The sequence below is a fragment of the Rhinopithecus roxellana genome, chromosome 15 (assembly GCF_007565055.1).
Source record: "Rhinopithecus roxellana isolate Shanxi Qingling chromosome 15, ASM756505v1, whole genome shotgun sequence".
In the NCBI taxonomy this organism is placed as follows: Eukaryota; Metazoa; Chordata; class Mammalia; order Primates; family Cercopithecidae; genus Rhinopithecus; species Rhinopithecus roxellana.
In genome coordinates, this window is record NC_044563.1 from 66,785,620 (window position 1) to 66,793,575 (window position 7,956).

Here is a 7,956-nt window from a genome sequence, read left to right on the forward strand (position 1 = left end):
CCTGATACCTAGAAAATCTTTCTGGAGCCAAAGGGCTCTGAGTTGAGTTTGCAAGAGGGGAGGACAAAGAAGGGAGTGTGTGATGATTTCAAGCATAAAGGGGATGATGTGGGAGAATTTTGGAATTTTTTTAGGGAAGTGGCTGTTCAAGTAAACAACTCTATTGTCCAAGGAGAGAAAAGGCTGGGACTAGTCCATCAGTGAAGAGCACTTTTTGCCCATTATCTTCTGCCCATAAAGGATCCACTCTTGGAAGCGCCCCCTGGGGCCTTGGAACATGAAGATGGCTCCGATGCCCATAATTCTAGTGAGGCCTCTCCTTGATTGGGACACAAGGAGCTGAAATTCATTATGTGAATGAGTGAGAGATGGGTGTTTACACTCTGTAAATGAAAGGGAGTGTATGTGTATGGGAGGAATGTGTGTGAGAGAGGGAGTTCAAGTTTACAAAGGCCCTGTGTGTTTGAGCGTTCAAAGAGGGCCTATAATTAAAGAGAAACGCAGACAACCAACAGCAAGGATAAGTCATTTATTTGGGGCAAGCAATTGTTTTACTATACCCAGCAGTTTTAATGGTGGATTGCAAGGTTTCCAACGACATTTTACTTTCATTCTGACCCATGGATTTTGGCAAGGGCTGCAGCATGTCAGTCAAGATGGCAGGCCTGGAGAGAGGAAGCCCCTCCTCACCTATTGCTCCTCCTGCCCCAATCACAGCCCAGCTGTTCTCACCCCTGAGCACAGAAACTGGCCATGTGGATTTGTTCAAAGGCATGAGCATGTATTGCAGGCTTAGTATGTGCTAAACATTGCACCAAGAGTTATATGTGCATTCTCGTATTTAATGCTTGACTGTCCCCTCTTGGAAGTCTGTGGTTCCATCCAATCACTTTTGCCAGGGAATTGAGGATCTAGGGATATGTTGAGCACTTGAGTAGAGGGGAGACTCAGGATTGGCACTCCACTTCTATCACTGATCTGATTCTCTGACTCATCTGTCAAAAGAGAAGTGGTTATCCTAGCTCAGAGGTCTTCAGCCAGAGGACTGCATCCGAAATCTGTGGTCTAGATAATACCTGAGATAACAACCAGGTCAAATATTACAGGACTGATTGAGGCCTGTGGAAGGGAACATAGCACAGTGGTTAAGAGCCCATGGTCAGAGGCCTTGTGTGCATGCCTCCACCAGATCTTAGCTGTGCAGTCTTGGGTCAATTGCTCTACCTCCCTAAGCCTCACTTTTCTCATTATTAAAATGGGGATATGAATTCTACCCACCTCCTGGACTAAATGAGTTAATATTATACTTCCAAAGTATTTGGCAATGGTTGGTATATTTTAAAAGTACCTTAAATATTATCTAATAGTACTGCTAATATTCTTATGTGCTATTATTATTACTCCTCCTAGCGCTACCAGTCTCTGCTAGGCCCCCAAGCTGATTGCTGTCATCACCTTCTGAAGTTTTCTGGGGCATGTCCTCTCCCGGTTCTGCTCGGGAATTTCCACATTGGCTCCAAGTCCCACTTCCATAGTAGGACTCCACAACTGGCATGGAGTTCTCACTTCTCCTGCCCTCCGTGATCTTAAGATCCTCAGGAAATAAAAAGCAACTGCCTGTCAAGGTATGAAAATGAAAAGAAAAAAAAAAAGCAGCTCTTCCCCCAGAGAACGACTGGGGGCCTGGCCCATCTGTCAGATCTAAGACCCTCAACTTGGCCTTTCTGTCCGTCACCAACTAGGCTGGCCTCTTCACAGCCTCCAGGTCTCAGCCCAAGTACAGACCCCTTCTTCATCTGAAAGCCTGGCCCTAGCTAAATTCATTAGCTTGAGTGCTCCTGATCAGAAGTTGTTCTTCCAGCATGCATATTTATGTGAGCCTTTCCTCCCATACAGAATGCCCTCTCAGCCTCATCCATGCCTGTCTATATAACCCTCACCTCCAATAGGAAGCCCCTTGATTTAACTCACACGGCTCTGGTTGCTCTTTTATTGTTAGTTCCTCTGGCATATACGCATTCCATTTCCAGCATAGGCAGAGTCCATTTGAACTTGCTTGCCCTTTGCTAATTGTGTGTTCATCCCTTTTCCCGAGACTGGGCTGCAGCCACACTTGCCTGGAAACTCATCAAAAGCAGGGCTTCCTTTCCTATTATACCAGTCTCCACGACAGTCCCCAGAGGAAGTGTTAACTTCCTGGTCGAGCCAGCTGGATGCAGCAGGTTCCAGGCAGAAGATCAGCCCAAAAAGGTAACTCACTGAGGCCAGAAGGAGGCAGCCACAAGGATTAGGTTTGGATTTCACTTCTTTTTTTTTTTTTTTTTTGAGATGGAGTCTTGCTCTGTGACCCAGGCTAGAGTGCAGTGGCGCGATCTCGGCTCACTGCAACCTCCGCCTCCCAGGTTCAAGCGATTCTTCTGCCTCAGCCTCTCAAGTAGCTGGGATTACAGGTGCCCATCACCATGCCCATCTAATTTCTGTATTTTTAGTAGAGACGGGGTTTTACCATCTTGGCCAGGCAGGTCTCGAACTCCTAACCTTGTGATCCACCCACCTTGGCCTCCCAAAGTGCTGGGATTACAGGCCTGAGCCATCATGCACGGTGGATTTCACTTCTTCCAGATCCTGATTATCCACCATCATCTGGACCAAGGATCACTTCTGCCTACCTGTGAAATTGGGCATCCTGGAGGATCTCTTCAAAACAGGAGAAAATAATTAAGGAGAAAAACGGGGTGGAAGGACAAGCACTATGATCTAGGCAAGATTTTACTGGGCAGGGAAATGACTTAGCAGAGTCTCCCAATTCTCCTGATTAGCTATTCTAAATCATTGGCCTACCATGTTAGGACTTAAATCGGGTTTTACACAGCAGCATGAAAACAGATGTACAAATTTATCATGTTTTGAGCTTTAGGACTTAATCATTCTTTACCAAAGATCCCTAAAAATCCCAGATGTGTTTAATCTGCTCCTCTTGGAATCTGTGCCACAGAGGTGGGCAAAGCAGGCAAAGTATAGAAAGGCACCGGCTTCAGGAAGCCCCCTGGAAGGCCCAGTGAGTGTTAAATGACTGAGCTGCCATCATCCACTGGCTCCCACAACTGCTGGAGCTCTTGGCTGGTCTTCTCCCAGATGCAGAGACGGCTGAAGCAGCTGGAGATTCATCTAAGGCCCCATGAATTATAGCTCTGGCCTGGGTTCATTCTTCATTACTCAGAGGAAATATTTAACTCTGTTTTTTCCCTCTCAGCCACCCACTCTGTTTTTGACTCTGGGGCTAAGCGTTTAAGTAGAAGTCTCTCTGGTGCTAACTCCTGTATTTGTTCCCTTAGATGCTAGGAAATTAGAGCAAAGAGTCTTGATTTGGCTTGGACAAACTCAACAAACAATAGTTCCAGGCTGCCTCCTTTCACCCTGAATCCCCCTTAGGCAGTCTTAAATAACAGCCACCGCCCCTCCTCAAATCTCAGGCTCCCTGATTCAATCATTTATTGTATCGATTTACACACACGCCCCAGTGCAAATTACTCGGGAACTCTTGGCTATTCTGTGTATAGCTGCACCTTTAGCCTTTAGGCTGGTTGAAGGAGAATGCCTAAAATGGAGATGAGATGGATGCTAAATCCTCAACTCCTGTCTAGGGATTTAGAAAGCAATTAGTTTTTCCTGCCAAAAAGCTTCTATCTCCTCTACTCTTCCTAGTATGCCCCTTTTCCCACCACCATCAACGAAGAGTAGCTTCAAGATTGAGCCTGACCTTGAGCCTCAGGCCCCCGCCCCATCTCCAGCAAAGGACCACCTCCAGGCTCCTGCATGCCAGACGAGGTCCCAATACGAAATTCATTGCTCTCCCAGGTAGCATGGTTTCTTCCATTAGCTCATCCTCCCTCCTAATAAAAATACTTGACATATACAAAATACCATATGATTAGTAAATAAGTTGATATATATTATCATTCCATCCTTACAAAACTACTTGCAGAGGGGAGCGATGGGACAGGAGTTATTAACATCTCCTTTTTGAGTAAGAAGAACTAAGACTCAGAGTTTGAGTGACTCGACAAAGATCACCTCATCACTGAGCAGCAGATGTATGACTGAAACACTCCTCCCCTGTTAAATTCCAGCCCTGTTGACTCCTCTGACCTCAGCTGCCTTTCTTCTGGTAAGACCATCCTTTTTCCATTTTCATTTTCCCATTCTGACTCATACCATGGGTGCACCCCAGTATCATACACTTCCAGCCACACTCAGCTCTTCCCCATTTTCCTCCCATACACATGCTCCTCACACTCTTCGAACACATGCTCATAAGCTAGTTGAAATAGAATTCATGAGAATCCAATGAATTGCCTTTAAGCTGAGCCTACTGTGGGTCAACAGTTAGCTTAATGGCCCTAAAGTGACTTGACCCACTGTCTTTGGAGCATCAATAAGAAGCCACAGAAAACACCAATGGAGCATTTTTCCCACTGCATTCATTTTTGCTTTGCTGCCTGTGCACTAGGGCATGGATATGGTTTGGATCTGTGTCCCCACCCAAATCTCACGTCAAATTGTAATTCCCAATGTTGCAGGTGGGGCCTGGCAGGAGGTGATTGAACCATGCGGGCGGATTTCCCAGGTGATGCTGATCTTGTGATAGTGAGTGAGTTCCTGTGAGATCTGGTTGTTTAAAAGTGCCTGGCACCTCCCTCTTCTCTCTCTCTTGCTCCTGCTCTGGCCACATGATGTATGTGCTTCCCTTTCACATTCCACCATGAGTGTAAGTTTTCTGAGGCCTCCCCAGAAGCGAAGCAGATGCCAGCATCATACTTCCTGTATGTTCTGTGGAGCCATGAGCCAATTAAACCTCTTTTTCTTTATAAATTACCCAGTCTCAGGTATTTCTTTATAGCAATGAGAGAACAGACTAATACAGACACTAAAGGAACTCAACTCACTGGATATCAACATAGATCACATGGGCTCTAATGCAGCAATCCTTAACCATCTGGGTCCTTGGAGAATGCCATAAACATTGTGAAACCTCATCCCTGACAAACACCCAGGCACATGTACATATGAAATTCTGCCCACAATTTTGGGAGATTTGCAGCCTCTCGGAATTTTGTTCTTTAACTCCTAGAAGCTTAGAAAGACCTGCCCATCAACAAAAGCCAAAATTGACAAATGGGATCTAATTAAACTGAAAGAGCTTCTACACAGCAAAAGAAACTACCATCAGAGTGAACAGGCAACCTACAGAATGGGAGAAAATTTTTGCAATCTACTCATCTGACAAAGGGCTAATATCCAGAACCTACAAAGAACTCAAACAAATTTACGAGAAAAAAACAAACAACCCCATCAGAAAGTGGGCAAAGGATATGAACAAACATTTCTCAAAAGAAGACATGCATACAGGAAAAACAGACACATGAAAAAATGCTCGTCATCACTGGCCATCAGAGAAATGCAAATCAAAACCACAATGAGATACCATCTCACACCAGTTAGAACGGCAATCATTAAAAAATCAGGAAACAACAGGTGTTGGAGAGGATGTGGAGAAATAGGAACACTTTTATACTGTTGGTGGGATTGTAAACTGGTTCAACCATTGTGGAAAACAGTATGGCAATTCCTCAAGGATCTAGAACTAGAAATACCATATGACCCAGCCATCCCATTACTGGGTATATACCCAAAGGATTATAAATCATGCTGCTATAAAGACACATGCACATGTATGTTTATTGTGGCACTATTCACAATAGCAAAGACTTGGAATCAACCCAAATGTCCATCAGTGACAGACTGGATTAAGAAAATGTGGCACATATACATCATGGAATACTATGCAGCCATAAAAAAGGATGAGTTCATGTTCTTTGTAGGGACATGGATGCAGCTGGAAACCATCATTCTCAGCAAACTATTGCAAACACCACATGTTCTCACTCATAGGTGGGAATTGAACAATGAGATCACTTGGACTCCAGAAGGGGAACATCACACACCGGGGCCCATTATGGGGAGGGATGGCATTGGGAGTTATACCTGATGTAAATGATGAGTCGATGGGTGCTGACGAGTTGATGAGTGCAGCACACCAACATGGCACAAGTATACATATGTAACAAATCTGCACGTTGGACACATGTACCCTAGAACTTAAAGTATAATATAAAAAAGAAAGAAAGAAAGACCTGCCCATGCCCAAAGAGGAGGAAAAGTTTATTCTCCCACTAGAAGTAAGTTGTGAAAATGCCTGAAAATGAAAAAGACCATGCCAGGACCTGAGCCTAACATACCAGCCCTTATATGACTGAGAGGTCAAGAGCAAGGATCAGTCTAACTCACTGCCAGAATTGCAGGTCAGCAAACCAGGGCCCAGTCCCAGCCCTATTTGAGGTTGCTTTATTTTGGGGTGCTGGTTAGAGTTCTGAATCCCCTACTCACAGAAGAGACAGAATAGTCTCATTATCATTAGTAATGACACATCAAGCCCACAGAGTGAATAACATTATTTAGGACTCTTGTAATCAGAAAGTATGATACAGTTCCTATTGCAGGAGCCTGCAATTTATTTGATTTGTTCCGCCAAGAAAAACTGAGGGGAGCTGCAGACTCTTACTTTCTTCATCTAGGTGAATTTAGGGGGTAGGCAAGTAGCCTGTGGAAACCCAGAGGCAGCAGCCCCTTGTGGTTTACACCCTACTGTCAATTCTCTCCCCCAGCACGCCCCTCTCCCCTGTACCCTCTCCAGTCCCTGTCTGGCCTCCCTGATGCCATGCTTTCTGCTGCTCTCTCTAATTCTTCTCATGCATCCTCACTCCCATCTCTCAAAATTTGCTACCAGTGTCTTCATTTATCCTAAGGTGAAAGAAGCTGATAAAAAGTGCATGCACAGCAATGGATTTCGTGTACTTACCCTGCTCTCATCCACCAGTCTTCTTTCTGAGCCCAACAGAGCCAGGATGGGAGAACTTCCATTTAGCAAGCTCTCAACCTCAAATGTTTCATCTGGCATCTCATTTAGAAATGTTGTGTGGGGCCGGGTGCGGTGGCTCACGCCTGTAATCCCAACACTTTGGGAGGCTGAGGCAGGCAGATCACAAGGTCAGGAGATCGAGACCATCCTGGCTAACACGGTGAAACCCTGTGTCTACTAAAAATACAAAAAATTAGCCAGACGTGGTGGTGGGCACCTGTAGTCCCAGCTACTCAAGAGGCTGAGGCAGGAAAATGGCATGAACCTGGGAGGCGGAGCTTGCAGTGAGCCAAGATCCGGCCACTGCACTCCAGCCTGGGCGACAGAGCGAGACTCCATCTCAAAAAAAAAAAAGTGTTGTGTGGAACGCTTAGCTCATCTGGTCCTCTCTTTTACTAATGGTCAATGCACATCATCTCACTTCAGATGGAATGTGTTTCACTCTAGAAGTGGGAGGTGAGTAGGCAATGGGAGTGAGCATCACGGACAGTCAACGAGACAGCATGGGCCCAAGAGGCAGGTACAATTTACAACTGAGCCTCCAGGAACCTGATATGCACGAGGCTTATAGATGTGAGTTTTCTCTGATCCTCAAGGACATTGGAAATTAAAGGGCAGACAACTCTGGTATTTAACTAAAGAAGAACATAAAACTAGTGTTTGAGCCTGGCCAGTCATAGAAGAAAAGCTGCTTCCGGCTGCCCTGGCTCAGGCCCACCTCCCACCTGCACACAGTTCCCAGAGCAGAGCCTGAGGCGCCCAGCAGACCCTACTGTTCTCCCACCATGGGTTCCCCAGTGCTCCACTGAGGAAACAGATATTGTCTCCTCCATAAAGGCCTTCCACATCATGCTTCCCCTCACTCTCTCCTCTCTGCACCTCTGTGCAGCCTCTCTTGTCATCGTTGAGAGCCAAGAGGTGATAGGATCCAGTAATGTCACTTCTTAGCCAAGCTGGCAAGAGCGGCCCAGCAACTT